We start from the raw sequence: 27,627 nt of genomic DNA on the forward strand, positions 1-27,627 counted from the left end.
CTTTTAACCTGAGTTAAAGTCCCTTGCCTGTAAGTGTGGGACAATCAAATGAAATCCCAGATATGTTATGGTAAGGCATTTTACAGTGCAATATCTTGTTGTTATTAGCAAAGTTCAGTTGAGGAGCGGCTTTGTGAGGAAAGATGAGTTCAATTTTAGACTTGTTGAATTTGAGGTGACAGCATGACATGAATCAAATGTTCCTTTCTAATTCAATCACATTGTAGTTTGCAGTCAAAAGCCCTTCCCAGTGGTTTGGCTTTAGTCTTCAGATTCTTGGCCTAATATTCCTTTGGCTTATTTCTCAGTAGACAGCTTTAACCACAGCAGGGAGAATGAGTCCTTAATGACTGCTTCCCAAGCTAATCAAACAGAAAGGCTTAATTCGTTCTTCTACATCTCTGGATCAGCTGTGAGGTCTTGGCTACTACTTGGGGGCCTTTCTTTACCAAAACAAGCAAGAGACCTAAAAGCTCCATCTTGGACATCCTATGCTAAAAACAACTCCCCTGCCTTCCCCTAAATGGAATCTCACGTGAAACCCTCAACTGCCCACTATACAATTTGAGAAGTTACTGCCTTCAACCTCCCACCTACCCAACTAGATCTGCCATCTATCTAGGCCAGGTCACACTCAACCTTCCTTCATCTTGGATTTCTCCTCAGAGGGGTGGCCTGACAACCAGACCACTCCGCTCCTCTGTCTCTTCTAACTCTTCTTGTTTGGTATTCTTCATTGGTAGCTCCTTGCCTAGGATACACAGTTATTAGAGCTAGATTTTTAAGAAGCTTTTATTACTACTAATAAAGAAACATATTAAAGTTGTTTTCAAAGTTCAAAACAAACAAGGAGCCAAAATACTTTCCTGGTATTTTGAATCACAACATGCCCAGTTGCTGGCTCATTCACATACCACTTGACTTTTACAAGTGAAATTCTGTCCCTGCCAAATGACTTGGTATGTGTGGAAATTCTTCGACTCTGAGACTCCTCCATGAGCCCCGTAAGTTGCTCAGCTTTTCGGCCTCACCCACAGCAGCTTACCCTTCACGCAACTCCCACAAGCTTATTACTTTTCTTTCAAAACGAAAAACAACTCAATCGTTTAATTTTTTCTGATTCTGAAAGTAACATACATTTCTTATTTGCTTAAACCAGACATTACCAGATGCGTAAAAGAGAAAGTGAAAATCAGCTCCCTAATCATACCACTCAGATATGGACAAGACTAACATCTGATATATTTTACCAGACATCTTGTTATGCATGCACAGATACTTTTGTTTTTAACCAACTGGGACTGTGTTATACGTATCATTTCCTAAACACTTTATTTATGACTATTTTTAACACATTAGCAAAATCTAATTTTCAACAGCAACACAGTATTCTGTGTATAGATCTACATAGTAATTATATGGATGTACTATAATGTAACCTATTTTCTGTAGATAGACAGTTAAGATTTTTTCAACTTTATGTTCTTATAAGTGAGGCTGCAAAGGGCATCATTATAGATATACTTTTATCATGTGTTCAACTATTTATCTAGGAAAAATTCTCAGAAGTCAGCATTTCTGAGTTTAAGAGTATCCTCACCTAAAAGGCTTCTGACACACATTGGCAAATGGCCCTTCAGAAAGGTATACAACACCAGCAATGTAAATGAGTGCTAATTTCACCACAAGCAGAATTTGTCCAAAGAACAGGTGAGTACACAGCATCCATAATATATCAAATGTTAGCACAACCTCTGCTTTAAACTCAGGTAAAAACAAAATGTTAACATTTCTAATTCTCTGCACACTGGATTCAAACATATTTGAAATGCGGCTGACTAGTAAAAATCATACCTAACCGCCCACCAGATTGTAATAAAAGTGTACCAGTCCCTTTGTTCCTTCCGGGAACCTTCAGCAAATGCCAGCAGTAAGCAGCCCAGGGGTAGTCTGCTACTGCTCCCAGGAGACTTGGGGCAGAGCAGGACTCCAAGTCCCTCAGAATCATCTGAGAATGATTAAACTATGTTTATTAGAGATTTAACCACTTTACTGCCATCTATTCTTCTAAGAACTGGTAACTCACAAATGATAGGTAAGGCACCTCTATTAAATAACATTTTTGATTGGCCAGAATCCATGATTTTCCCACCCATGCTGGGTGTAAGCAGGTTTATTATGGAGTACTATGCTTTGTTTCTGCTAACTACCTTCGCTCATCTCTTGGAGAATACCTGGTGAAAGATATGATCAATCTTACTGCAGGAAGGCCAATGCTGATGGTAGCAAAATGGCTCATCAAATATTTGGAAGGGGGTGTGTGTGTGTGTGACAGAATAAGTGTTAAAAAATCTCAAAAGTCCATAAAAATTACATGATGTTATTTGATTGTGTCAGTGGTATGAAAAAAGGAGAGAGGACTGGTTTTTCTTTCATTCCCAGAACCAGCAGCTTAAAGGCTCTGGTGTTATAAGAGAAAACAGAACTATGCAATGGGAAAACTTTCTTGGAATGCTGTGGCTTTTACACCAAAGACGTTTTAAGTTTTTACCACTAGAGCTCTACACCCTCAGTATATTCAAGTAACAATATAATCATGTTACATGCTGTGCCATTTAGACAGAGAGTTCAAATAAATAAAGTACTGCAGACATGGCAAATAAGGAAGTCACTGAGGAATCAGTGTCTACATTTGGACGGGCTGGGGTCTGAAAGTATGCTAGATGAGAGACAGGCGAAGTGGCGAAGCTCCCATAGTAAAAGACACTGGAGCAAGGCGCTAGTCATCTTGCCCCAGTATACCCCTCACCCCACTTTCCCCATCAAATATTTCTCAAGACTTGCACAACACTGGCAAAATTCCTATAATTTCACCTATAGTATAGGCTGTTTTGTTTTGTTTTGTTTTCACCGTGTTCCCCATAGCCTGAAGAATAATGCCCTATTGCCTTTCATTTTGTCTTTTTTTTCCTTCCATTTTGCTGCTTTCTGATTTGAGACTACAGTAGATCCCAGCAAAATTTTCAAGCAAAAATGCTGGCAATGTATTTTATTGACCAAACAAGATCTCTTATCGGGGAATCAGGTTTAAAAATAAAATAAGGAAAAGCAATAACCATTTTTTATGGAGGGGGAGGAAGTTGATGTTATTGCATGTTTAGGAGCATTAAAGACCTAGAGAGAATAAAAAAAGAAGTATGGTTGAGTCTATAATGAGTGTAAATTTACTTATTTTATGTTGATAATCACAGTACTACTCTGAGAAATTACCTGGACGTTGATAATCACAGTACTACTCTGAGAAATTACCTGGACAACCAAGTAATTAGTCAAGTTTGGATTTGCAATCTTGCTATTTTTTTTTTTTTACATACATGGTATATATGATACAAATTATTTTGCAACTTAAAAAAATGTAATAATATATTTGATGATTTTCTAAATAAGTTCACCAAGACATAATTTATCATCTACTGCACAGGATCCCTCGCTTTATTTAACCATTTTCCTATCGAAAGACATTTGGGTTTTTCCTAGTTTTTCTCTGTTGCATACAGTGCTGCAATGCCTTCTTGTGCACCCCTTTTATATGTTAGATACTGGGAAGTGGAATAGTATATGTTCATTTAAATTTGAAAGATTCTGTCACATCACCCTTCACAGTAGTCATTCCAGGTGGCTTGAAGTGAGAATTCCCCATGCTCTGTCACTTCAAATAACCAAGTCAGATCAACATACATTAAGACAGCCCACTGCTAACTGACAGAACCAGAGAAAATATTTAATCTTCTATATCTTGTACAGTAGTGGTACCTACTATTTTAAGGAGGTGGGTCCTTTTAAAATATCAAGAGGGGCACCTGGGTGGCTCAGTCGGTTAAGCGTCCGACTCTTGGTTTAGGCTCAGGTCATGATCTCAGGGTCGTGAGGTCGAGCCCCATGTCAGGCTCTGTGCTCAGTGTGGAGTCTGCTTGAGATTCTGTCTCCCTCTGCCCATCCCACTTGTGCTTTCTCTATTAGATTTTTTAAAAAGTTAAAAAAAATAAAATATCATGAAACATTAGAATATCATGACAATTGCTTATATTTTTGTTATTTACTAATAAAGTGTTTTATAAAGTGTCTATAAATTCAACAATACATAAAAGGGAATCTGTCTTATAAATCACTGCATTTATATATATTTGAAGAATAGTCTTTCATACCTGAAACAGTTATTTATCAGACTCCAGAAAGTATTTGGTGTGGATATGAATCTGGGAATCTCTTCCAGTATCTTCACCATTAGAGAACCACGGGTGTACAGCAACAGATGACAAGAGTACCACTGAACAGACTGTGAATTGTCACCTTCTAAGTCTTTTGTTTTTCAACATTCCTCGTGCTTGGTAAGCACACGCACACACAGACACACACGCAAACCCACAGGTTAAGTGAGGAAAGCCACAGAGGCACTAAAATGAGCCTTATTTATTAAAGAGTTTTTATTTTATTTATTTTTATTTTAATTAATTCATTTTTTAAAAGATTTTATTTATTTATCTGATAGAGAGAGAGAGACAGCGAGAGAGGGAACACAAGCAGGGGGAGTGGGAGAGGGAGAAGCAGGCCTCACGCAGAGCAGGGAGCCCGATGCGGGGCTCGATCCCAGGACCCTGGGACCATGACCTGAGCCAAAGGAGACACTTAACCAACTGAGCCACCCAGGCGCCCCTATTAGACTTTTTTTAAAAAAAATATGGAATGCTTCACGAATTTGTGTGTCATCCTTGCGCAGGGGCCATGCTTATCTTCTCTGTATCGCTGCAATTTTAGTATAGGTGTTACTGAAACCAGCACCGTTTATTAAAGATTTAAAGAGGTCCCCATGCAGATCAGTTTCCAAGTCTCTCTGCTTTCCTTAATTGCCTGTGCCACATTCCTATGTTTTTTTTTTTCACATTCCTATGTTTTAAAAAGAGAATACTGCCCCTAAAATTCTAACAGATTGAATAAATTCGCCACCCAAAAGAAACAATCTTACCAGTAGTTCACCAGATGCAAATTCACAATAACTTGTGGGCGGGTAGATAGTCCGCTAAACTCTCAGATGGGCTCTCCCCTCCCTGCATCCCACACCATTTCCACTTTCATATAAGGAGTTGTCCAAGAGAAGGTGGTGTTGGTTGAGGGGGAGATTGCAGGTTGTAACTGAGACACTCAACCACAAACATGATCCTGTCCCCAGCTTTCTGCAGCTCTCCCCTCCTCACAGAGGCTAGATTCAGGAGAAGGCCTCAATAATGACTTCTTCATTTTTTTTAAAGAACAACTTCTTAGTCAATTACTTTTCTCTGATTTTCCTTACTCTTGGTTCTATGTCATTATCTTAACCTTGGTCTTAATATGGGATCCAACTTAAAGAGTTAAAACCTCATGTGGGTTAAAGATGTACTCATCAACTATTATGGGGCAAAATAACTCATACATACTTTCATTATTCTTTTCCATGTACCAAAAACCCTGGTGACTTTCTTTCATAATATGAAATGCAAGCAGAATTTCTAAACATATCCTATCAGCTCTGTGAATTGCTCAAAGCTCTTAGCAAACTCTCAGGCAATACTGTGATCAGGAGGGAAAATCCAAGCTACTGAAATGACTCATATTTGCCCCGGAGATTTACTGTATGTTTGAAAGTTAAAAGAAGTTTATAGCAACATTCCAGGGTCTTAAATATGATTTTGTTTATATGCGGTGTCTGCAAAATGTTGTGGTTTTGTTTAATGCACAAAAAGTGCAATTCTGAATGTTTTCCCCTTGAATTCCTTAAAGAAAGGAATTAAAAATTACAATGGAGAAAAACCCAAGAAAATAAAAAAAAATTTTCAAGGCAGAGTATGTTTAGAAATGGGTTAATAGTTAATAGTCAATTGGTGGGCAGTTAGTAATTAAATAGGATAGAATGAAAGAAAAGTTCCTTTGATTTAGAGTATATATATTTAAAAATATTGTTCTTATTTATTATATATATTTGTATGTTATTTATTTTATATATCTATATAATTATATATAGATATATATATATATTTTTTTTGGTAGGGCAAGAAGGTAAAAATAAGCTAACTATCATTGTAAAATTGAAATTTACCCAGGAAGAGAGGTTATGTTCTATTTCATCTATTCCCCTTTCCCTTACCCCATCTACACCCACCCACCCCCACTTCTGAGAATTATTACAGTTTGCACAGCAACCATAAGTTTTGGATCCCAATAGTAAGACACTGTGTGCTGGCATCCTTCAGAGCTCTTATACATGTCATCGCTGCCAGTTATCACCCTCTGCCTTCCACATGCCTCATACAATAGTGACATTCCATAATCACACGAGTTTTGTAACCGCAGACTACGGTGGGGAAACACGTGCGGCACAGCAGAGTAGAAAACAGCATCAGACAGTAGAAGACACACACCTCTCCACTCTGCCTCTCTCTACGCTACTGCGGCTAGCCGGTTCCTAGCATCATGAGGACCGCAATGTCCTGTCGAACGGCTAGATCAGGTCTGACTGTGCGTGCGTGGTCAGAAGAGACCTGGGGGCGCTGGGAGTTCTGATTTGGACTCCGGCTTGTACCGTAACGAAGGGCTGACCGGCACACTGTTCTCAGATGGTCCTGCCCTAGGCTCAGCTGACGCCCAAGTTCAGAGACTCATTTTTGAATCGATGCAGGTAGCCACAGGAAATGTTTTGAAATGTTTTAAAATATGGATTCTAATTGTTTGGGATCAATATTTTAAATTAAAAAGACGTTTAGCATAACATATTGTACCTGTAAATGAGCGCATACTATGTATGATACATGACCGCTTTAAAAGATAATGAAACAGCCAGCTCAAACAGCACCAGCACCTTGGAGACCCGTTTGCGCCCTCTTCAATCACATCCAGATCTGTGTTTAAATGCCTCCAAATAACCTCTAGCCCAAATTTCGGGTTATTTTAATTATTCTACTTTTCTTTGTAGTTTTATTCCAAAGGTATGCATGCCTCAACAATTTATTTTTTAGTTTTGCCTTCTTAAAACTTTATGTAATCATACTGTATGTATTCTATGGTTAGTTTCTTTCATAAAACTATATTTCCGAGATTCATCTATTCTTATATGAACAGCTGTAGTTTAGAAGGACAGATGCACAGGGTTTTCCAAACATTTCTTGAGACTGGGATTAATATCTAACTATTCAAATGGTACCATTTTTTTTTTAAGATTTTATTTATTTGACAGCGAGAGACTCAGCGAGAGAGGTAACACAAGCAGGGGGAGTGGGAGAGGGAGAAGCAGTCTTCCCGCTGAGCAGGGAGCCCGATGCAGGGTTTGATCCCAGGACCCTGAGATCATGACCTAAGCCAAAGGTAGCCGCTTAACGACTGAGCCACCCAGGTGCCCCAGATACCATTTTCTTTTTGAAAGTCCATAGATGGTTAGTGATATTCGGTAGAACTAAATGAACAGAATCTGGATTTACTTTCTTACTGAATTGCTATTCTTTTTAGAAGATCTTATTTATTTATTTGAGAGAGAGATAGAGAGAGAGTGGAGGGGTGTAGGGGCAGAGGGAGGGAATGCCAAGCTGAGTGGGGAGCCCAACTCGGGGCTCGATCTCAGGACCCCAAGATCATGACCTGAGCCGAAATTAACAGTCTGATGCTTAACGGACCAAGCCACCCAGGCGTCCCCACTGAATTGCTATTTTTATCACAGTTATTTTTGAAAGGAACAAAGCATCTGTCAAACCTATTTAGTACAGATTTTGGAAGAATAATTCCATGACAGTTTCCTGAGATTAAACTAAAATCTCTTTATTTTGTCACAGACAGGACTGCCTTTGCGTCCCTCCCGCTATCCCGCCCTGTTAAATCAATAAGCTTGGTCAGATCCAAACAGGTCACTGTTTCATTTATAAATGTTTAGAAAGCGTAGGTATGGAAAGAGTAGGTTGATGATGGAGAAGATCCACTTTGCTCCTCACTTGGTTATTCATGTTAAACTTTGGTCAAAATGAATGAAAATGAGTAAGAAATGCTTAAGGGGCCAATAAAAGGATTAAAATAAACTTTTCTCTCTTTCAACTCTTATTATTCAACTGGTATAAAATATGGCTAATAGAAATAAACCCAATTACTGTGTTTTCATAAATACTACCTTTTCTTCATCCCCAACTTAGCATTGTCTACCAAGAAATATTAAATAATAAGAATCTTAAATAAATATGGTCATTATGAACTTAGGCTTTTTAAAATGTTGTCAATCAAAAGTAAAATCTGACTTGGGGCTGTTTCCTGCCGCTGTATCTATTAAAGGACAACCTTGCTTTAATGCGCACAGTAGATGTGGACAATAAACCTTGGCCTTAATTTTTTTCAAGTAAAACATGCTAAAGCAATTCAGACCCAGGTGTCTGTGACTGGCAACACTATATTTTACCAGTTCTTTAATTAATTAATTAATTACTTTAGTTAGTTATTTGACAGAGAGTGACACAGTGAGAGAGGGAACATGAGCAGGGGGAGTGGGAGAAGGAAAAGCAGGTTTCCAGCGGAGCAGGGAGCCCGACACGGGGCTCGATCCCAGGACCCTGGGATCATGACCTGAGCCGAAGGCAGACGCTCAACGACTGAGCCACCCAGGCGCCCCGAGTTCTTTCTTTTGCATTAGGTCTGCACCTGGATATACAACTGGCTCAACAGTAGCCCCAGAGCAGGGTGCAGGGAGGACCCCCGCGTTCCCACTGACCAATTTGGAGCGATGGTGTCTGATGGCAGATACATATACAAGCAGATTCTTTTCATAGCCACAGACTCCTGGGAACAGAAATTTCCCCTTCCATCTTTGAATGTGAAAATACAAACTCATGTTAGATGAATCTTACGCTTAGTGTGATCTAGAAATTCAGGTCTTAGCCCCAAATTCGAAATATTTGTGCGGTGTGGTACAAAGGCTCATCATTTCACGTGGTGTTAGCTCCCAGTGACGGTACAGCTGTCGCATTGGTAAACATTTGACAAAATAAATAAGGCGACTGCAAGAACGAAAACAAGATGCCCTTAAGTGGAGATTATGAACCTGTGACTAATTAAAGGGAATCCCTGAAAGGGGAAAGTGGTATTGCAGACATGCGACGGAAATGGTCCGCGGCACGCGGGTCCTGCTAACTGACGTCACGTGTCCTGTGTCGGCTGAGAGGACTCTTCGCATCCTCTCCAGACAGGCAGGGCTTAACTGCGGGAAAATTTATGGGTAATGGATTTTCATAACAGGCCTTTTATGATCCTCTCCTCCCCCAAAAGTACCCTCTGGAGCTTTCCTGCTTCCACTCTCATTTTTCTTAAGTGGAAAAAGATTTACTCTTCATTTCCTCTTTCCCGGTACTCTCTGTTGGCTCCACTTCTTACCATTGGGTGGAGAGCCTCCCATCTTCCCTCCACCCCCCTTCCATCCTTCCTCTCTTCCTCAGAAACAGAAAGCTCCACTATACTGATAGATCTGACACGGGAGCATTGTTTCCAGCACCTCCGCTGAAATACGTTGAGTGTCACCCTGACAAGAAAGCATATTTTGGGGTGGTTACTACCTTCCTGACCCCAGAGGTATTGCACAAACTTACCTAACATCCAGCTGGCACGTAGCCCCCCTCCAAGCGCTAGAACTGTAAAGTTTTGTTTACAAGTGGTAGCTAATAGACAAACCTTGAGTGGAGACAGGAAATGGAAAATGACGGGCCAAATCCTGGATGTTTGGCCCTTTGAAAAGAACATTTATTCTTGCAGAGGACTTGGGAGCCAACCATTGCTAATGGGTCCAACCTCCCTACTATTGGGAAAAGAAGTCAAGGAGTTTGCTCTGCACTTGGTGGATCATCGTCCTAAGTCAATAGAAACCTTACCTAACACTGGGCCGGCTCACTGCAGAGGGGAAAAAAGCAAACACCTATTTGTTTTGACTTGGTTAAGAACCAGCCTGACCAAACCAAACCACACAAAAACCTTCCACGCTTACAGACTCCCTTTGAGTTAATAGAAGACCCCTATAAAAATGAGAACATTTTAACAGAGCAATATTAAATAATGAAGCACCTCCGTGTGTGTGTGTGTGTGTGTGTGTGTTAATTGAATTAGAATCACCAACGCTTAAGAATCAGATAGCCAGGGCTCCAAGAGAGGGAAACATGAGCATTAGAGACATTCTGGCACAGTACTTAAATTACTGGAGGGTATCTGTCACACAGCAGCAGATTTCTATCCCAACAAAAGATTATTAACCAACAAGGTTTAGGCTGTCTCCTGACTAGATACTAAAGCAATCACTAGTTCCTTAAAACTGTTACCTGGTACACAAGGCACTGCTGTCAGTTGGGGAGATAACTACTACAAATTATAAAGTTATAGCATTGGCATTGGCTTATAGGTTTCTAATCTTGTGTACATTCCTCTCCCCAATCAAACCAGTGATCCATGTGGGACCTAAACTTTGAGGGGAGGACAGTTAAATTCCGGTGGGACATCAGGGTGGGGAGCTATGGGCAGCAAAAGGCGGTGTCTGAGGGGTCTAGATTCTGAGGACAATGTGGTGTGGGTGCTGGGCCAGATATGAAGGTAGCGTCTTAACTTGTGGTAGTGGGAAAAAGCCCCTCATAACTGCAAACGGACCCTCAGGTGGCCAGAATCAGGACGTCCATTCAACAGATATTTATTGAACATCTCCTCTGTTCAAGCCACTGAGAGTGGAAACCAGGATGAATTAAACTCCTAAAAGGAGTTTCTAATCTGGTAGGGAAGCAAAGACACGTGTAAGAATGCAAGAGCAGATAAAATGTGTTAAATATCATTAGGAGACTTACTGATACAGTGATTTGGAGTTTAAAGGAAGAAGAAGGCATTGCCCGCTGAGGGATCGGAGAAGGCTTCACGGAGGAAGTGGTATTTGAGCTGGATTTTTTAGGACTAGGGGAGGTGGGGGAAACGGAAGAGGCCCTATCCACATACAGAGCGCTCAAATGGTAAGGTTGCAGAGTCAGGAAATATGGAGGTGGAAAAGCAAACAGTTCAGTCTGGCCGGGGCTTGGAGTGCGTGAAGGGCATTAGTCAAGGTCCAGTTGTGCTTGGCAGACACAGAAAGACAGCTCCTCATAATTGCAGGAGTAAACCAAACATTTTACAAAGCTTAAGGAGAGAGGCTCCTTCCGTGGCAGAGGCCCCCGGGCAGCACACAGGGAGGCTTTTCTAGTTTCAGTCTCCACTCCGGGTATTTCATTCACTCCGGAGATAAGGGGCAGGCTCCCACTATCAAGGGCTCTGCACATCTTAGCTGCAAGAGGAGTAGTCTCTGACCATGACTGACAACAGCAACACTGTAAAGGATCCTTCAAGAGCCATAAGCTGGGACTTTCCAGTTTTTAGAACAATATTTCTGTCCTCTCTTATTTTTGCCATCTTCTCCACTGTTCTGTACTCACTTTGCCCAGAGAGTTAAATCAGACTTTCATGGCTTCTGCTTGGAAATCAGGTCCTAGTAAAAGTCCACAAATGTGGCGAAGCGATGAGATATTAGGACCATGGAATGATTCAACTAGAAGGGATCTGGGAGGTTATTTTCAACCCAAGCTCCACATTTTATACATGGTAACCTAGGGTCTAAGAGGTGAAGTGATTCATGCAAGTAATTACAAAATCAGGACCAGATGCAAGTCTATGTGGTTCCCATCACTGTTGTCTTTCTCACCTATGACATGACACTGCATGGGCTTTCTTAGGGCACTCTGTAGCTCAGCAAATACCTTCAATCATCTAAGCCAGGGACTGGCGAACTATGGCCCAAGGACCAAATCAGCCCACATCCTGTTTTTGTAAATAGTTTTACTGGAATGTAGCCATGCCCATATTGTCTGTGGCTGCTTTCACACTTCAATACCAGAGTTGAGTAATTATGACAGGGGGCATATTTGCCACAAATTTGAAAATATATACCATCTAGCCCTTCACAAAAAAAAGTGTACCGATCCAGATCTAAGCCAATGGTCTCAAAAAATTTTTACTGTATATTCCTATCAGTTAAAAAATTAAGCATATAGGGGCGCCTGGGTGGCTCAGATGGTTAAGCATCTGCCTTTGGCTCAGGTCATGATCCCAGGGTCCTGGGATCGAGCCTGGGATCGAGCCCCACATCGGGCTCCTGGCTCAGTGAGGAGCCTGCTTCTCCCTCTCCCTCTGCCTCTCTCCCTGCTCATGCTTTCTCTCTCTCTCTCTCTGTATCTCTGTGTCTCAAATGAATAAATAAAATCTTAAAAAAAATTAAAAAAAAAATAAGCATATATATATACACACACATATATACATATATATGCATATTGATTTATTTATAGTGCTATCCTAAATGTTTATAGATCTATAAAACACAGAGGGGCGCCTGGGTGGCTCAGTCAGTTAGACGTCTGCCTTCGGCTCATGATCCCAGGGTCCTGGGATTGAGTCCCACATTGGGTTCCCTGCTCAGCAGGGAGCCTGCTTCTCCCTCTCCCACTCCCCCCTGCTGTGTTCCCTCTCTTGCTGTGTGTCTCACTGTCAAATAAATAAAATCTTAAAAAAAAAAAAAAAAAAGATTCAACCTCCCCCAACCAAGCATGCAGTTTTTTGATGAAACCTGCTGAGAAAATTTATGTCTGTCCTGATGTCAACCAGTTGCTCATCCAAAGTAATCCAAAGGTGTTTTCGTTTTACATCTTTAAGAAACAGCTTCAAATCTACTGAAATGCAGAGATTAGAAAATGTTTCCAAGGTGAGGTGTGAAGCTCTAATAATACTGGTGGTTTACAGTAGGGCGCCTGGGTGGCTCAGATGGTTAAGCATCTGCCTTCGGCTCAGGTCATGATCCCAGGGTCCTGGGATCGAGTCCCACATCGGGCTCCCGGCTCGGCGGGGAGCCTGCTTCTCCCTCTGACCCTCTCCCCTCTCATGCTGTTTCTCACTCGCTCGCTCTCTAAAAAATAAAATAAATAAAATCTTAAAAAAAAAAAAATACTAGTGGTTTACACGTTTACATCTTTTGCAACAACAAAAATCACAGACAATGGGGTCATTTTTCAAAAGACCTCTCCGTGGCACGAGTTTCTTCTGAAAAGCAGTTACACTTCCCCTTTCTGTTGTAAATTCACCTTCACTGAAAGGAACAAGTGAAGTGTGTAGCTGAGGAAGCAAGCGCTCATATGCTCTCACAGCAGTAGTAACAGCTCTGCCACGTTCTCATTGTCTTCTTGGGCTCAGCGCAGGATTAGTATTACCTTCTACCTGAAGTTTCTGCAGAAATTCTCTCTCTCTCTTTTTTTAAAGTAAACTCTACCCCCAATGCAGCGCTCGAACTCATGACCCAGAGGTCAAGAGTCACATGCTCTACCGACGGAGCCAGCCAGCCGCCCCTGTAGAAATTCTTTTAAGTCCAGAAATCCACGTCCATTTTGTGAAGGTTAGTTTCATTTAAACTAGATAAGCTATATCATCCGCAAATCCACTTATCCAGTTACAAGTCAACTGGAAGGGGTCCCAGTGTGCGAAAAGTCAGGGGCTGTCCTCCCCTCTGGGGGTGGAACTCTTGCTCTTCCCTGAGGACCAGTCACATGTGACTGGAAAGAGGGACCGAGTGAAGGTGCCAGTGCCAGAAAGCATGATCACTATTAGTCAAGCTTCATTTCCTGTTCTTTTAACTTCATCTCATACTCTCTTGCTCTCTTTCCTTTGATCAAGCTTCTACTCAGAATGCTCCTTCATCCTCTCCATTTAAACCTAGAGCGATTTACTCTATCCCTCAAGGCCAGCTCAAAGGCTACACTGCTCTGTGAAGTCTTACAGACATAATGGAAGTCAACTGGAAGGAACTCTTGCCCTCCTGTGAAATCTCTGTTGTCATTTCAGACATTTGTCACACATTGCCTTGAAGTTATTTGTGTATCATCTTATCTCTCATGTCATAGTTTGTTGAAAGCAAGAGTTATATTTTATATATATTTTTAGCCCTCTTCCCCAATGTGCCTTGCATAAAGTAGGTATTTAATAAGGTGGGGTTTTTTTTGTTTTTTTTAGTAATTCAAGAAAGGCATTTGGCATAAGACATTGAGCAAGAGCAATTATGGAGGCTAATTAACAATGATGAAGCCCAATTCGGTTCCTTGCATGTGAGGTGAATTGCCTAAGTTCACATGGATTTCTCTGAATCAGACATGGAAAGGATAGCTAGGCCAACATGGAGCCATTTAAAAGTTCTAGAGTCAAATACAGAACAACAATGGTGCCCAAAAGGATAGATCAATGAAATGTGACTTGGTTTCATGACCAAGGAAAGACCAACAATTCTATACTAGGCTCCTGAGTATTTACCGAAAAAATCGTGTTATTAAAGCTTTATCAATGGGAGAAGGCTACCACAAAGCGTGTTCCAAAGGTGCATATATTTTTTCAACAACAAAAGCACACACAGTGGGGTCATTTCCCAAAGGCATATTCAGAAGCTTTGTGGGTTGCCAAGAAGGCAGACGCTCCATACTGGCTTGTGAATATGAACCAGGAAAACCTGGCTATGCCTGCTGCCATGCTGGATGGCCCATGGGGCTTGTCCTCTGATCATGATTTCTAGAAGCTGAAACCTGATCATTCATCAAGGGAAGAAATAATCTCTCAGCTTTAAGCTTCAATACTATGAAGTGATGGAACAGAGCTGTATTAAACCAACCTAGGAGTGACAGTGACAGCCTCAAGTCTATGGAGACAGAAAAGGGTTAGCAAAAAATATAGGAAGCAGAACCTCAACCCTTAACATTTCTCTCAATTCCCTTCCACCGGAAGTTGTAAGCAACCACTAGTCAAAGCCTTCTTGCCAATGTCTCCTTGGGTAGGTACCTAGAGAATTTTGCTCATTGGTCCACAATGCAAAAGTATTAATGCATTTATTGTAAATCTGTTTCTCATTTGTATGCTACTTTCTCTGTAGGTGGCATTATGTTGCAACTACATACAGAAAGACCCCTTGAGATAGAGCTGAAAAATGTGTTTTTCTAGTTAAGAAGAACCAAATGGTTATGGACAGGAAAGATATTTGACTTTTGAACCTAGTCAATAATCAGGGGCTAACGTCAAATTGAGTCAACTGGTGTTTTCCAGTTTGACTGGGGACCCTGGTTTGCTTTAAGAGCTTGTGTGTGAGTGTGTGCATATGCACACCTGCCATCAGCCTGTCTCTATTCTTGTCAGACGACTGGCCTTGGCTTGGCTCATGAACAGAGCAGATGTTCTACATTTTCCTGCTACTCTAGGGTATGTGTTTCCCTCATAACCCCTCTTGTATCATCTTCCCTTGTAAATGCCTTATATCCCTCTGTATTCTCTCTCTTCTCACTACTGGCCTAGTGTTGGTTTTGGCCTTTTGCAAAGTCTGCGGAAAGCAAAAATAATTCAGTATAAGTAAGGTGAACTAAGCAAGTTTGATTTAGCTATTCCTTTAGAAATATTTTCAAGTGCTCTAGTTGAAACTGATTCTGTAATTCATTGGCTAAATTATTAAGATAGCCCAAAATAGCTCATTCCAGTATAGCATGGGCTGTTTTGTCACTTTTACATTTAGTATCAGAGTTAGGCTTTTTAAATTAGGTTAGTAAAAGATCTAAAAGAACAGTTCAGTTTGGTTATTAAATATCTCAGAATAATATATTGATTATTTTTGATCCAGACATTAGTAGCCACGACCTCAAAATGACACTGTATTACAGGCTTGTGCTCTCTAGAGTTATACTTTGAAACAAAGTGTCCAATGGCCCTTTATAGACCCCATTTTATTTGACCTCACAGAGGCCTCTGACACTGTTGGCCATAGCTTCCTCTTTGAAATTCTCTGCCTACCATTTATTTTGTAGTTTCTTTTGTGTCTTCCATTGGGTTTCCTCCTCAGCTCTATTCTTTTCTTGTTCAGTGTACTTGCCCAGGCTAATTTCATCTATACTAATAACTTGTTAGTCAGTTTTTATTTTTTATTTTAAGATTTTATTTATTTATTTGACAGAGAGAGACACAGCGAGAGGGAACACAAGCAGGGGGAGTGGGAGAGGGAGAAGCAGGCTTCCCGCAGAGCAGGGAGCCTGATGCGGGGCTCGATCCCAGGACCCTGGGATCATGACCTGAGCCGAAGGCAGATGCTTAACGACTGAGCCATCCAGGCACCCCTTGTTAGTCAGTTTTGAGGTGATGATTTTCTAATTTATTTTCCTTGCTCAGGCTGCTCTCCTGAATTTCTAAATGACCTTTCTTCCTTGGTAATGAAATTTCCAGTAAAGAAGTTGAGAGCAAAGAGTTATTCTGGACATTAAATTAATCTGTGACTCTTCCAAAGTTCAAAACTTCTCCCCATGCTGGTACTGCACTCCCAGATCCTACTTGTGAAGACAGATGGTTTAAAAGAATTTTTTAAAATTCCCCAGTCATATCATTCTATCCTTGCCACAGATAGCAACTGCACAATTCCAGGATGTAAAACTGACTTAGTATTAAAAGAAAAGCCAAATCAAGAAGCATTTATTAACTAAATTAGATATCAAGGGATGAGTAATTTCCGTAAGCACAGAGGAAAAACATTAATAAGATTGTAATTTCATTATTTGACATTGGAAGGGATACACTGCTTTTTGACTACCTGGCAGAGAATTTCACTTCTTGCATGCAGGAGAAATGAAGTGTAGACAATACCCATGTGTCCAGAAGTTGATTTTGGTTGAAAGCACAATTCCCTACTGTTAGGCTTAAAAACAACTGAACTGAACCTTCCAATCGGAGAGGAAACCTGTCTGACCTGTTTCATATATATACTGTATTTTCTTTAAAGGTTTCAAAACATCAGAAAGAAAAAGAGCCTGGTCCTGACATCTGGGGGCTGGATGACACAACAGAGGATGCATTCAGAACACTGGTTCTCAGCCTCGGCTATGCATTAGAATCACCTGTGGGAGTTTTTAAAAATCCCTCTGCCCCGGGGCACCTGGGTGGCTCAGTTGGTTAAGCAGACAACTCTTGATTTTGGTTCAGGTCATGATCAGGTCCTGAAATTGAGCCCTGCGGAGCACGGAGCCTGCTTGAGATTCTCTTTCTCCTTCTCCCTCTGCCCCTCCTCCCCCTGCACTCTCTCTCTCTTTCAGATAAATAAATAAACCTTTAAAAAAAAAATCCCTCTGCCCAAGCTGTGCCCCAGACCAATTAAATCAGACCCGCTGGGGTTATGATCCAGGCATTAAAGCTCCCCAAGTGAGTCCAGTATACAACCACATTGAGAAACACTGATTCATAATGGTCGACTTAGGGAGAGTTTGGGCCAGTTGCAGTTATGTGAAAAGGTAGTGTAGAGTCATTCAGAAAACAGGAGTGGAGAGAGAAGCCACAGGCAAGTATTTAGAGATCAGAGAGGAAACAGATGGTGCCACTCGCCCTTATGATCCTAATGCCAAGTTCTTTTTGTTTCTTTTATTTTTTAAACTGAGGTATATCAGTATTTATAAGCAGAAAGTAGGTGTTACTTAATATTGTGCAGATAAGTTTTTTTACACTTATTAAACACTGGCTAAATACCCTGAGTGGTATATTCCTTGTTCTCCCCGTTGACCAAATTTGATGGAGTCTGATGCCACCCTTCATTGGCTGGTGGCAGTCCCTTGGAGGAGCAGGCCTGGCAGCTGGGAGCATTTCACTTCTTCTCATGATAAAAACAGGACATAACCCCCAACTCCTATTTCTTCCCTATCATGGATAATCTGTGTCGGGATGATGTTCTTAAAACTCAGCTCAGGACCTGTGAGGAAACAATTCTTACAGTCTGTTAACGGAATTCAAATAGTAAAAAGAGAAAGAACTCGGTCGGGAGCCAGCCCAACCAACAGGGTACCTGCCAAACCACACCTTATCCTCCTCAATCAGCAAAAATATCCTCCACCGCCTGACTCCCTCTTACCTCAGCAACAGGAGCATGTTCATTCCCTTATTAGGACACTGGCAGTAGCCAGAGAGCCGCTCATGTCTGAGGCCCAGGAGCGGCTTCTAGAACATGTGCACTTCATCAAAAACCAAAAGAGGATAACAGGCACCAAGGGAGGGGACTGGAAAAATTAAATCCTTGCTGAATGGGAGGAGAATCCATCTTGGTAGGCCACAATTATGGTTTTGGATTAAAAAAAAAAAATTTTTTTTTTAAGGCCAAACCAAAAAAAACACAATCCTGATATTTTTTTTAATGCATTTTTTTGGAAGGCTGTTTCTGAAACTTAGAAATGCAGTCAAAGAAATTTTAAGTTGAAAGCTTCCAGGGAGCTGGATATTTATCATCAGTGAGTACCTGGTCTTAACCTTCAAGAAGGGGTGTCCCAGTTCTAGAGCATACATCTGAACCTAGAGGTGTCATTTGCCTTTTTTTTTTTTAACCTGGAGCAAAAGCAAAGCCCTGTTCCTCTTGTCTTCCTGCTTCTCTTCTCACCTGTCTACAGAGATGCCCTCTCCTTGCTCTGACCCTCATCCTACCTTACTACCTTCCTCCTTTTGTCACTATGTACCACCATCCAAACTAGGCTTTGTCTATGGTATTAGTGCAAGTGGGAAGGGCTTCCTGTCAAAACGAGACATTGCCCTGTTATAATCTGTGTCAGCAGGGCTGTCCTGTTAATCCATCCTGTTTAGTAGCGAAGCTGTTTTCAGAGCCAACTCATGAACTCAGATTTATCCAAGCAATAATGGATTACAATTCTAACTTTTTGTAATTTACAAAACACCTCCATCATGTGCATGTTCTGATGATCTTTAGAATACCAGTGAGATAGACACTATTATCTTTTCACTTCACAGTTGAGGAAATAGGCTTGGTGGTGCTGAGTGATTGCCTTCAGAGCTAGGACATCACCATAAGTTGGGGCTTTTCTGACTGGTGCTCTTTCTCTGTCTCAAAGATGCCATAATATCGTGGTGTTCTGCTCAGATGAGTTGCTCTGAAGCCTGCCAGAGAGAACTGAAGTCCTCAAGTTCCCCCAGGGACCTCTACACAAAGGGTGTTCAGGCCCCTGGGAGATTGTAGGAGGCCCTAGGATCATGTCACCCCCCTGGGGCTAGGCTGCTGCTAACAACTAACTCTGCTAAATTTGACTCCTTGTTAAAGCTGTAGGTAACACTTCTAAGGCTAAAAAGCCAAACACAACAGCCATTGTCTATTTAAAAACAAACAGTAACATGGGTGATTAAAAAAAAAAAAAAAAAAAGAGGGGCATGTACTAGACCAGCCAACCTTGACTTTGAAAGAGTGAAGCAAACAAACAAATTGTTTAAAAGGACAGGACGAGGAAGCTTATTTAATGGTGATAACTCCCATCTGTGCAGGCCTTAGTAGGTGCCAGGCAATGGACGGGATGCATTTCATCTAATCCTTACAATAACACTGAGGAGACACGATTACTTGTATTTTACAATCTAGATGAGCAGAGCCGACACAGAGGAGTCAAATCACTTTTTCAAGAGTAACACACATCGGATTTTAGCTACCTTCTGGCCAAGCCCAAGGTTTGGGTTCCTCGCACCACTACAACTTACCACATTCCATTTCAATTCTGACTGTGACAAGACAGGGTTTAGAAGTTAAGATATGGAGAAGTTCAAAATCGTTTGGACAGTTTATTTGCTTTTAATTGGCATAAGAAAGTCATGTGCTATTAATCACAATGAAATGAGAGGTGTTGCTAGTTTTAGGAAGTCCAGGTCTCCCACTACCTCTTCGTGGGCCTCTGAAAGTGGAATTTAGTCTCCTGGGCTGGCTATTTAAGGTAAAGAGTCACAGATGATCCCAGACCATCGGAGACCACTCATCTCACCCTCCCCAGCCCTGCTTTGCCAGGAGGAGAAGCTTGCTCATCAAGCAGGATCTGATGTCATATTACAATTGCTGCCAGATTCTCCCACGCAGACCAGAGGTTAGAGCTGTGAGAGCACAGGCAGGGAATAACATCCGTTAAGTGTTAAGCTGGAGAGAGCAAGGGAACCACCAGGAGCCACTCAGCCAGGGGCCAGGGGCCAGTCGTTACACACATCCAGACAGGGAGATGGCAGCCGGGCCAGGGACTCAACCTCTCTGGCCTCATTTTCATCTGTAAAATGGAGGTAGTGGCACTTAATTCGTAGTACTGGGGAAGGATTAAATGAACTGCTATTTGTAAAGTACTCAGAGCAGTGCTTGGCACATGGTAGGTACTTGATGAGCGTTAACCATTTTTATTAACTTACTGTTATCACTATCCTCCTCATCATATGGGATCTAGGTTCTGTGCTTGTATGTTTTCCAAAGTATGCTGCTGTTTCCAAGCATGAAGGGGATAGATAATTGGGCAGAAAGGTTTTTCTAACTCGAGAAACTTAAACTCCGTTTCATTGCACATAGTGACACGAGAGAAGGCTCAGAAATGCAGAATAAATGCAGGGGAAGATTCTAATCTTCCGTTGGTGTTCCCTTATTCCTCCGCTGTTGACTACCTTTTCTCTGGCTTTCTATTTTGAGGAAAGGACGGTGGAGGGGGAGAGGTGTGGCGAAAAATGTCCAATAAATGGAATGCCTTTTATCTCATTTTCTCTGTTGCTCTCATAATCCATGTCACTTCTCATTAAAATGTAGATGGAAATTTATCATCAGACAGCTTTATCTTCCCATGCCAGAAAATGCACGTGTCCTACTGGAAGAGGATAATCCCCTTCTCTATTCATCTTTGGGGCTGGCTTAACACCCAACCTTAGTGAAGAATGATGGTTCAGAGCTCTATGTGTGGAGGTTGGTTCTGACTTTCACTGGAATGGCTTTAGGCAGCCTATCAGCGGAGGACCCAGATGTCCCCACTGCCCCAATATCCTTCAGCCAGCTGGCGTTTTAATTGTCCTGGAAAATTATCCCACGTATTGCTTATGAATTAAACTAGGAAATGTCACGTTAAACTGTTTTTAAATCTTCCAGTACTTGCTATGGGTTGAACTGTGTTCTCTAAAAATGATATGTCGACGACCTACCTCCCTCTTACCTCAAAATGTGATCTTATGTAGAAATAAGGCCTCTACAGAGGTAGTCAGGTTATGATGAAGTCATTGGGGTGGCCCTTACCCAATTTGACAGGTGTCCTTATAAAAGGGGGAAATTTGGACACAGAACAGGAGATTCATGGAGGGTAGATCATGCATAGAAAGACAGAACATCATGTGAAGGCAGAGATTAGACTAATGAATCTACACACCAAGGGCTGCCAAAGATTGCCAGCAAACCAGCAGGAGAGAGGCCTGAAACAGTCTCCCTCACGGCCCTCAGAAGGAAGCCCTGCCTGTTACGCTAAGCCACCCAGTATGAGCTAGTTTGCTACACCATCCCATAGAAATTAACACGGTATTCAATTTAAGGATTGAATGGTTCTACTTTGTTAGTAAATGTTTTTTTCACAATTTCCAGCATTTTCTACTGTTTATTTAGGTGAGTGGTTCATTACATTGGGCCAGCAGTCCATCTGATTTCTTAGAACACCTTCTATTGTAACTTGTAAATTTATCCTCTTATATGCTCAGTTTTCACCTTTGCTCTTCTGGTATCTGAGGATCTTGGTTAGGGATTTACCTGTAGCTCTGAGGTGGGCTCGTGAAACTCTGGCCTTCTTGGGCTCCCCGGGGCAGCTGGGTGACTGAGCCTCATTCCCTGGGTGGGGGGGAATATTTTACATGATCTCTCTCCCAGCCCCGACATCTTCAGATCCAAGAGACGCAGACTCATACCATTTCCCTGAGTCAAGTATGATGTTTAAGTAAGGTCAGAAATTTTAAAAATGGATACAGGGGAGGGAGAGAAAGTGGAAGATAAATCTTTCCGATTATTCTAACTCCCTATGGACCTGGCACAGTTCAATCTATGACTTCAGGGCTGTTTCTGTGGGGATGAGAAGAAGCTGTACACACTTCTTGGCTGCCCTTCACTTAGGTGAAAATGAGAGCTCCCACCTAGGCTTGAGTCTGAAGGGCTTTTGCCCCTTTGTGATTAGGAAGTGTTCACTACTCAGCTAATACCAGAATACCACCGTCACGTTAGGCCTCGACAGGATGCTTTAATTTGCCCAACTTCTGGAAACCTGCAAACTTTAAAATGTAGAAGTAATGGCCAGGTTTGTTGCATTCCCACTTCTAGAAAGTCTGTATACTCACACTACGGGTTGAATTGTGTCCGCTCCAAATAGATGTTGAAATTCTAACCCCCAGTACCTCAGGATGTGACCTTATTTGGAAATAATACTTTTACAGACGTGTCAAGTTAAGGTGAGGTCATTAGGGTGAGCCCTAATCTGTCTGGCATTCTCATAAAAAGGGGGACATTTGGACACAGAGACAGATGCAGAGGGAAGATGATGTGAAAAGAAACAGGGAGAATGTCACATGAAGTAAGAGAAGCATCAGGGCTATGCTGCCACAAAACAAGAAACGTCTGGGGCTACCAGAATCTGGAAGAGGCAAGGAAGGATTCTCCCCCTACAGGCCCTGCAGACACCTTAACTTCAGACTTCTAGCCTCTAGAACTGAGACAATTAGTTTCTGTTGTGCGAAGCCACCCAGTTTGTGGTACTTTGTTATGGCAGTCCTAGGACATAATACAACTCATCACCGCCTCTCATGTTTTTGTGATTATCTAGAAGCTACCTCAGATTCATCCCCTTGGCACCAAGTTCATGCAGATAATGATCACCCCCCCCACACACACAACTTTGTGAACACTTACTAAGTGCCAGGCACCGTGCCAGGCACATTTTACATACGGTTTCCTTTTCTTGTTCATGAAAAACTGAAAAACTCAGCAAGATTAAGTAATTTGCTCAAGGGCACACAGTTAATAAGATGACGCAATGAGAATCTGAATCCAAGTTTATCTGGATTGCAAAGTCAATATTCTTCATTTATACTCTCCTCAGTTGTGAGGATCACTTAGAGATTGGTGGCATTCAAATCTCTGGCCAACAGATCCCTAGTTCTTACTACATCCTCCTTTATAATGTGTCTGGTTTAGGCCAAGTCGGAAAAGTAGTAATTCGGTATTTTGCCCCAAAAGTCCACTTTTAACAAGTTTCCTTTAACTTCAGAGTTATCCAAAGTATAGCAGTATGGGTTATCATTTTTTTAAAAGATTTACTTATTTATTTGAGAGACAGAGTGTGAGAGCGCACATATGTGCGTGGGGGGAGGGGCAGGGAGCAAGAACCTTCAAGCTAACTCCCCACTGGGCGCTGGGCCCAAGGCGGGGCTCAGTTTCAAGACCCCTGAGATCATGACTTGAGCCAAAACCAAGCGTCAGACGCTTAACCAACTGAGCCACCCAGGTGCGCCTGGGTTATCATCTTTAAGTAGTTAGTAAATGGAACAACTAAAATCTGAGATGAAGAGTTCCTCTGATTTTTCTGGAGTAGATGGATGTTTTAGTGAATACATGTCAATCACAAACCGAATTCAGCTGCCTTTTGCCCCAGCATCAGTAGTTCTGTTGGCATAAGATATCAAGCTGCCCCTCTTCCGGGGGCTTTAGGAATGGGGTGCCCAGAAGGAAGGGAGTTTGCATAGCTGGTTCTTTTACTTTTCACTAAGCCTGCAAGGCACATATTATATATCCTGTTTTTTTTTAACAGATGAAGAAACTTAGACATAGTGAAACTAAGGGGCCTGCTCAAGGTCACACACTTGGTAATGAGTAAGGTCTAAACACAGATATGGGAGTCAGGATATCTGGCTCGTAATTTCTCATCTGTCAAGAATTTGCGCCGTGCAAGCTGGGTCTGCCCAGTAGAAGGAGTGCTGAGACCCCTTCCCTAACCAGCAGTGGCGCTTCGCTCCAGAAAATTTAGCTGCCAGATGGCAGAGGTGAGCAACAGGTTCCTCTTTAAAGCCATCCCTTCTTCTCCAAAGGTTTAGTATGCCTCAGCATATAGCCCCAATCCTCACCTGTTCATTAAAATGTTGTGTGAACACATCTTTTTCAATTCAGTGCTTAAGCATATCACACCAATTTATTACATGCTCTGGGGAGTATTTATAAAGAAGCTACAAAGGTCATGATATTAGCTTAAAGCTAGCTTTAAAAAGTTGCTTAAATTTTATGCACTTTATGTATTTTTTTCTCTGGAAAACACAGGGTAATTAGGAGCTGTGGCTTATTGCTGATCTGTGTAAAGAACGTTTTCACTCTTTAGAGAGTAAAAGTGTCAAATTTATTTCCTTCTCTTTGGAGTGAATATAGTCTTCATCATATTACTATTTTATTTTCCCTCTGTTACGTACGAAGTGAAAGGGTATTTTGGAGAATTGAATTCTAGAAAAAGTGAGTGTAGAGATTCCTTGTAAGGATCAGAAAGCAGTCATGGAGAGGTAAAGAAAAGAAATGGACAGCTAATGGGGCAGGATGAGCCAGCATGTAAGAGGCAACTAAGAGGAATTCACCAGCATAGAAAATATCAGACTAGAATACCAGGCTCTAAACAGGAATATCAAGACTTAACAGATATATTCTAATCAATGTCTGTGTGAGATGAGGTTTACAATAAAGTTATAAAGAAAAAGGGAAAGATCAATGAGAAAAGTACCATATTTTCTCTAAAAGAAAATTATCTCCTTTGTTGGTTACTTTTGTTTAATGTCTGTTGTTTTTAATAAAAAACAAAAAAAGCAGTCTTAAAAACAGTAGAAATTAGTGTTTATAAATCCGGCAGGCTGGATCCGACCCTATCAGGCAAAACCCATAAATGGGCTCATGAGTTAAAAGCTCACTGACCACCAGCTGCTTCCTTGGTTTTGTAACAAGAAAAAAGTATTTAATGGCAGAGGAGGGAGGATGACCCAGCTGAGTTCCTAAATACAAACCTAGTTACAACATCACAAATGCCGCTCTGAGATTTTCATTTATGAAACTGCATAATATTAATAGTCCAGGCAAGGATCTTTCTCCAAGTCTAGAAAGAACAAATGGTCCCTCCAAGTTGTTCCTCTGATATTAAATTTTAATTGGGAAAAACAAGGCTACTCAACAATAACTTGCATTTACTTTGTACTTAATATTTTCCGTATACTTTAATGCACGTCACTGTACTGGATTGCCTTGCCATCCTGCAAGTCACACACAGCAAGCATGACCGTCTCCATTTTATGGTCGCGTTGGCAGCAAACCTGCAGCAGCTTCCCTGAGATCACAGTGCTGGTCACTGAAGGAGCCAGACCTGAACCCAGACCCTCTGATCCCCCTCTGAGAAGCCCCTCCGTGAGCCTCCGGGCTGACTCCTGTGGCAGGCAGCCGGGTGGCCAGTAGGCTGACAGAGCTTCCTAAGCTGCTCCGAAGGCAGCCAGCCATACCAAGACCACATGGTAAGTTCAGTGGTTTTCGAACTTCAGTTTGTGACATTTGCAGCTTCTGAAATCTATTTAATGGGTCATGACCAGCATTTTTAAAGGAAATTAAGAAGTACAGAAAATATTAGAAGGCAGGAAACTCAGTCACTATCTTGAAAAGAGGTGCGCTCTCGTGTTCACCGGAGCATCATTCACAATAGTGAAGGTATGGAAACAACCTAAATGTCTGTTGATGGAGGAATGGATAAGGAAAATGTGATATAAGAGTATTATTCAGCCTTAAAAAGGAAGGAAATCTTGCCCTTTGCAACAACATGGATGAGCCTGGAAGGCATTATGCTGAGTGAAATAAACCAGACAGAGGAAAACAAATATTGTATGGAATCACTTATACGTGGAATTAGAGAGAAAAAACAGGTCAAACTAGAATGGTGGTTGCCAGGGGTTGGATGGTGGGGGAAATAGGGAGAGGCTGGTAAAAGGGTACACACTTTCAGTTATATTATAAGATGAATAAGGTCTGAGGATCTAACCTATAACATGGTGACTATAGCAGATAATACTGTATTGTAGAACCGAAATTTGCTGAGAAAGTAGAACTTAACTATTCTCACCAAAAAAGAAAGAAGAAAAAAAAAGGTAAATATGGGAGGTGACGCACATGTTAACTCACTTGATGGGGGGAATCTTTTACGATGTATATGTCTATCAAATCACCACGCTGTACACTTTAAAGATATTACAACTTTAGGGCGCCTGGGTGGCTCAGTCGTTAAGCGACTGCCTTCGGCTCAGGTCATGATCCCAGGGTCCTGGGATCGAGTCCCACATCGGGTTCCCTCCTCGGCGGGAAGCCTGCTCTCCCTCTCCCACTCCCGCTGCTTGTGTTCCTGCTCTCGCTATCTCTGTCTCTGTCAAATAAATAAATAAAATCTTTAAAAAAAAAAAAGATTACAACCTTATCTGCCAATTATGCCAAGATTCAACTTTCAATAAAGTTGAAAACAATAGAAATCTGCAGTACAACTTAAAAGAAAAGAGAAATATACAGTCACCTGGGTGGCTCAGTCGGTTAAGCATCTGACTCTTGATTTTGGCTCAGGTTGTGATCTCAGAGTCCTGAGACTGAGGCCGACCTCGGGCTCCACACTCAGTGTGCAGTCTGCTTGAGATTCTCTCTCTCTCTCTCCCTCTGCCCGTCCCCCAACTCACTCTCTCTCAAATAAATAAATCAATCTTAAAAAAAAAAAAGAAACATCCAAGGGCATTGTACATAGTAAGAGTGCGCACTGTTCTATAAACTATTTGTTTCAAATACATTTATGTGTGTGTATATACATATGATACTGAGTCACAAAACGAACTTAAGTTTATTGTACTTAAGTTACCTTAGGTATAAGTTAAAAGAAACTTGTATTTCTTTCAGAAAGTCAGAAGAAAAAAGGAAAGAGGAAAACACTAACATAGCTAACACTGGTCAGGTGGCCAGATTGCTCTGCCAGTAGCCACAGCCCTGAGCGGACCAGGGAATTCGTGCGTTGTGTGGGGCGGGAGGGCTGAGAAAAGTTTCCTACAGTCCTGCAGCGGGTGAGAGGTTAAAAGACTAGATCATTGTGAAGCCAGAACCTGTGTTTTGTCCTTTTTTATGTTCTTAGCGCTTAGTCCAGCACCACTAACTGGCATAGAAAACCTTCAATGAATATTTGTTGAATGAATGCATGGAAATGAGTCAGGTTTACAGATTTTTAAAGGCTCCTCTTAAAAATTCAATTAGGCTTGGAAATGAATCCAAGCAGTCCTACATTTACGAAAAGCTTGTTTCCAAACCTTAATTTGCAAATTGGTTTTTGGAACTTCAAACATCATTATACATGGCAGTTGGGAACTCAGGCCAGCCCACAACCACCTTTTTAAGCCCAAGATGTATCTGAAGCTAATACTGAGAAGCAAGGCTGCGTTTCCATGGGAAAAATGCATCCTCATCATTCCAGTTAGGAATGCCAGGAGCAAATGAGCCTCCAGATGGCAGAGGAGCACCTCCCCTGACCCCAGTCCTCTTGCTGCAGCTGGACCTGCCTCTGCAAAGCCATTTTTGATGGGCTGGGAGGCACGTGAGAAGCAGCATAAAGTGAGACTCATTTCCTATATAATTTCTTATGCTTTTTGGATTCCACGGTTTTAAACTTTATATCC

The 27,627-nt window shown here is 41.6% G+C and overlaps 1 protein-coding gene and 1 non-coding gene across 5 annotated transcripts in view; both read right to left on the reverse strand.

The window, feature by feature from the left end:
- CALD1 (caldesmon 1) overlaps window positions 1-27,627 on the reverse strand; it is a 182,662-nt gene that overhangs the window by 42,173 nt on the left and 112,862 nt on the right. The window lies entirely within an intron of this gene.
- LOC123836240 (U6 spliceosomal RNA) lies at window positions 4,733-4,839 on the reverse strand. The gene has a single exon (XR_006788917.1). It is a non-coding gene; the product is annotated as a U6 spliceosomal RNA (small nuclear RNA).

This window comes from Mirounga angustirostris, unplaced genomic scaffold, assembly GCF_029215605.1.
Source record: "Mirounga angustirostris isolate CCGP_5_RB_7025 unplaced genomic scaffold, mMirAng1.0.hap1 SCAF_12, whole genome shotgun sequence".
Taxonomy (NCBI): Eukaryota; Metazoa; Chordata; class Mammalia; order Carnivora; family Phocidae; genus Mirounga; species Mirounga angustirostris.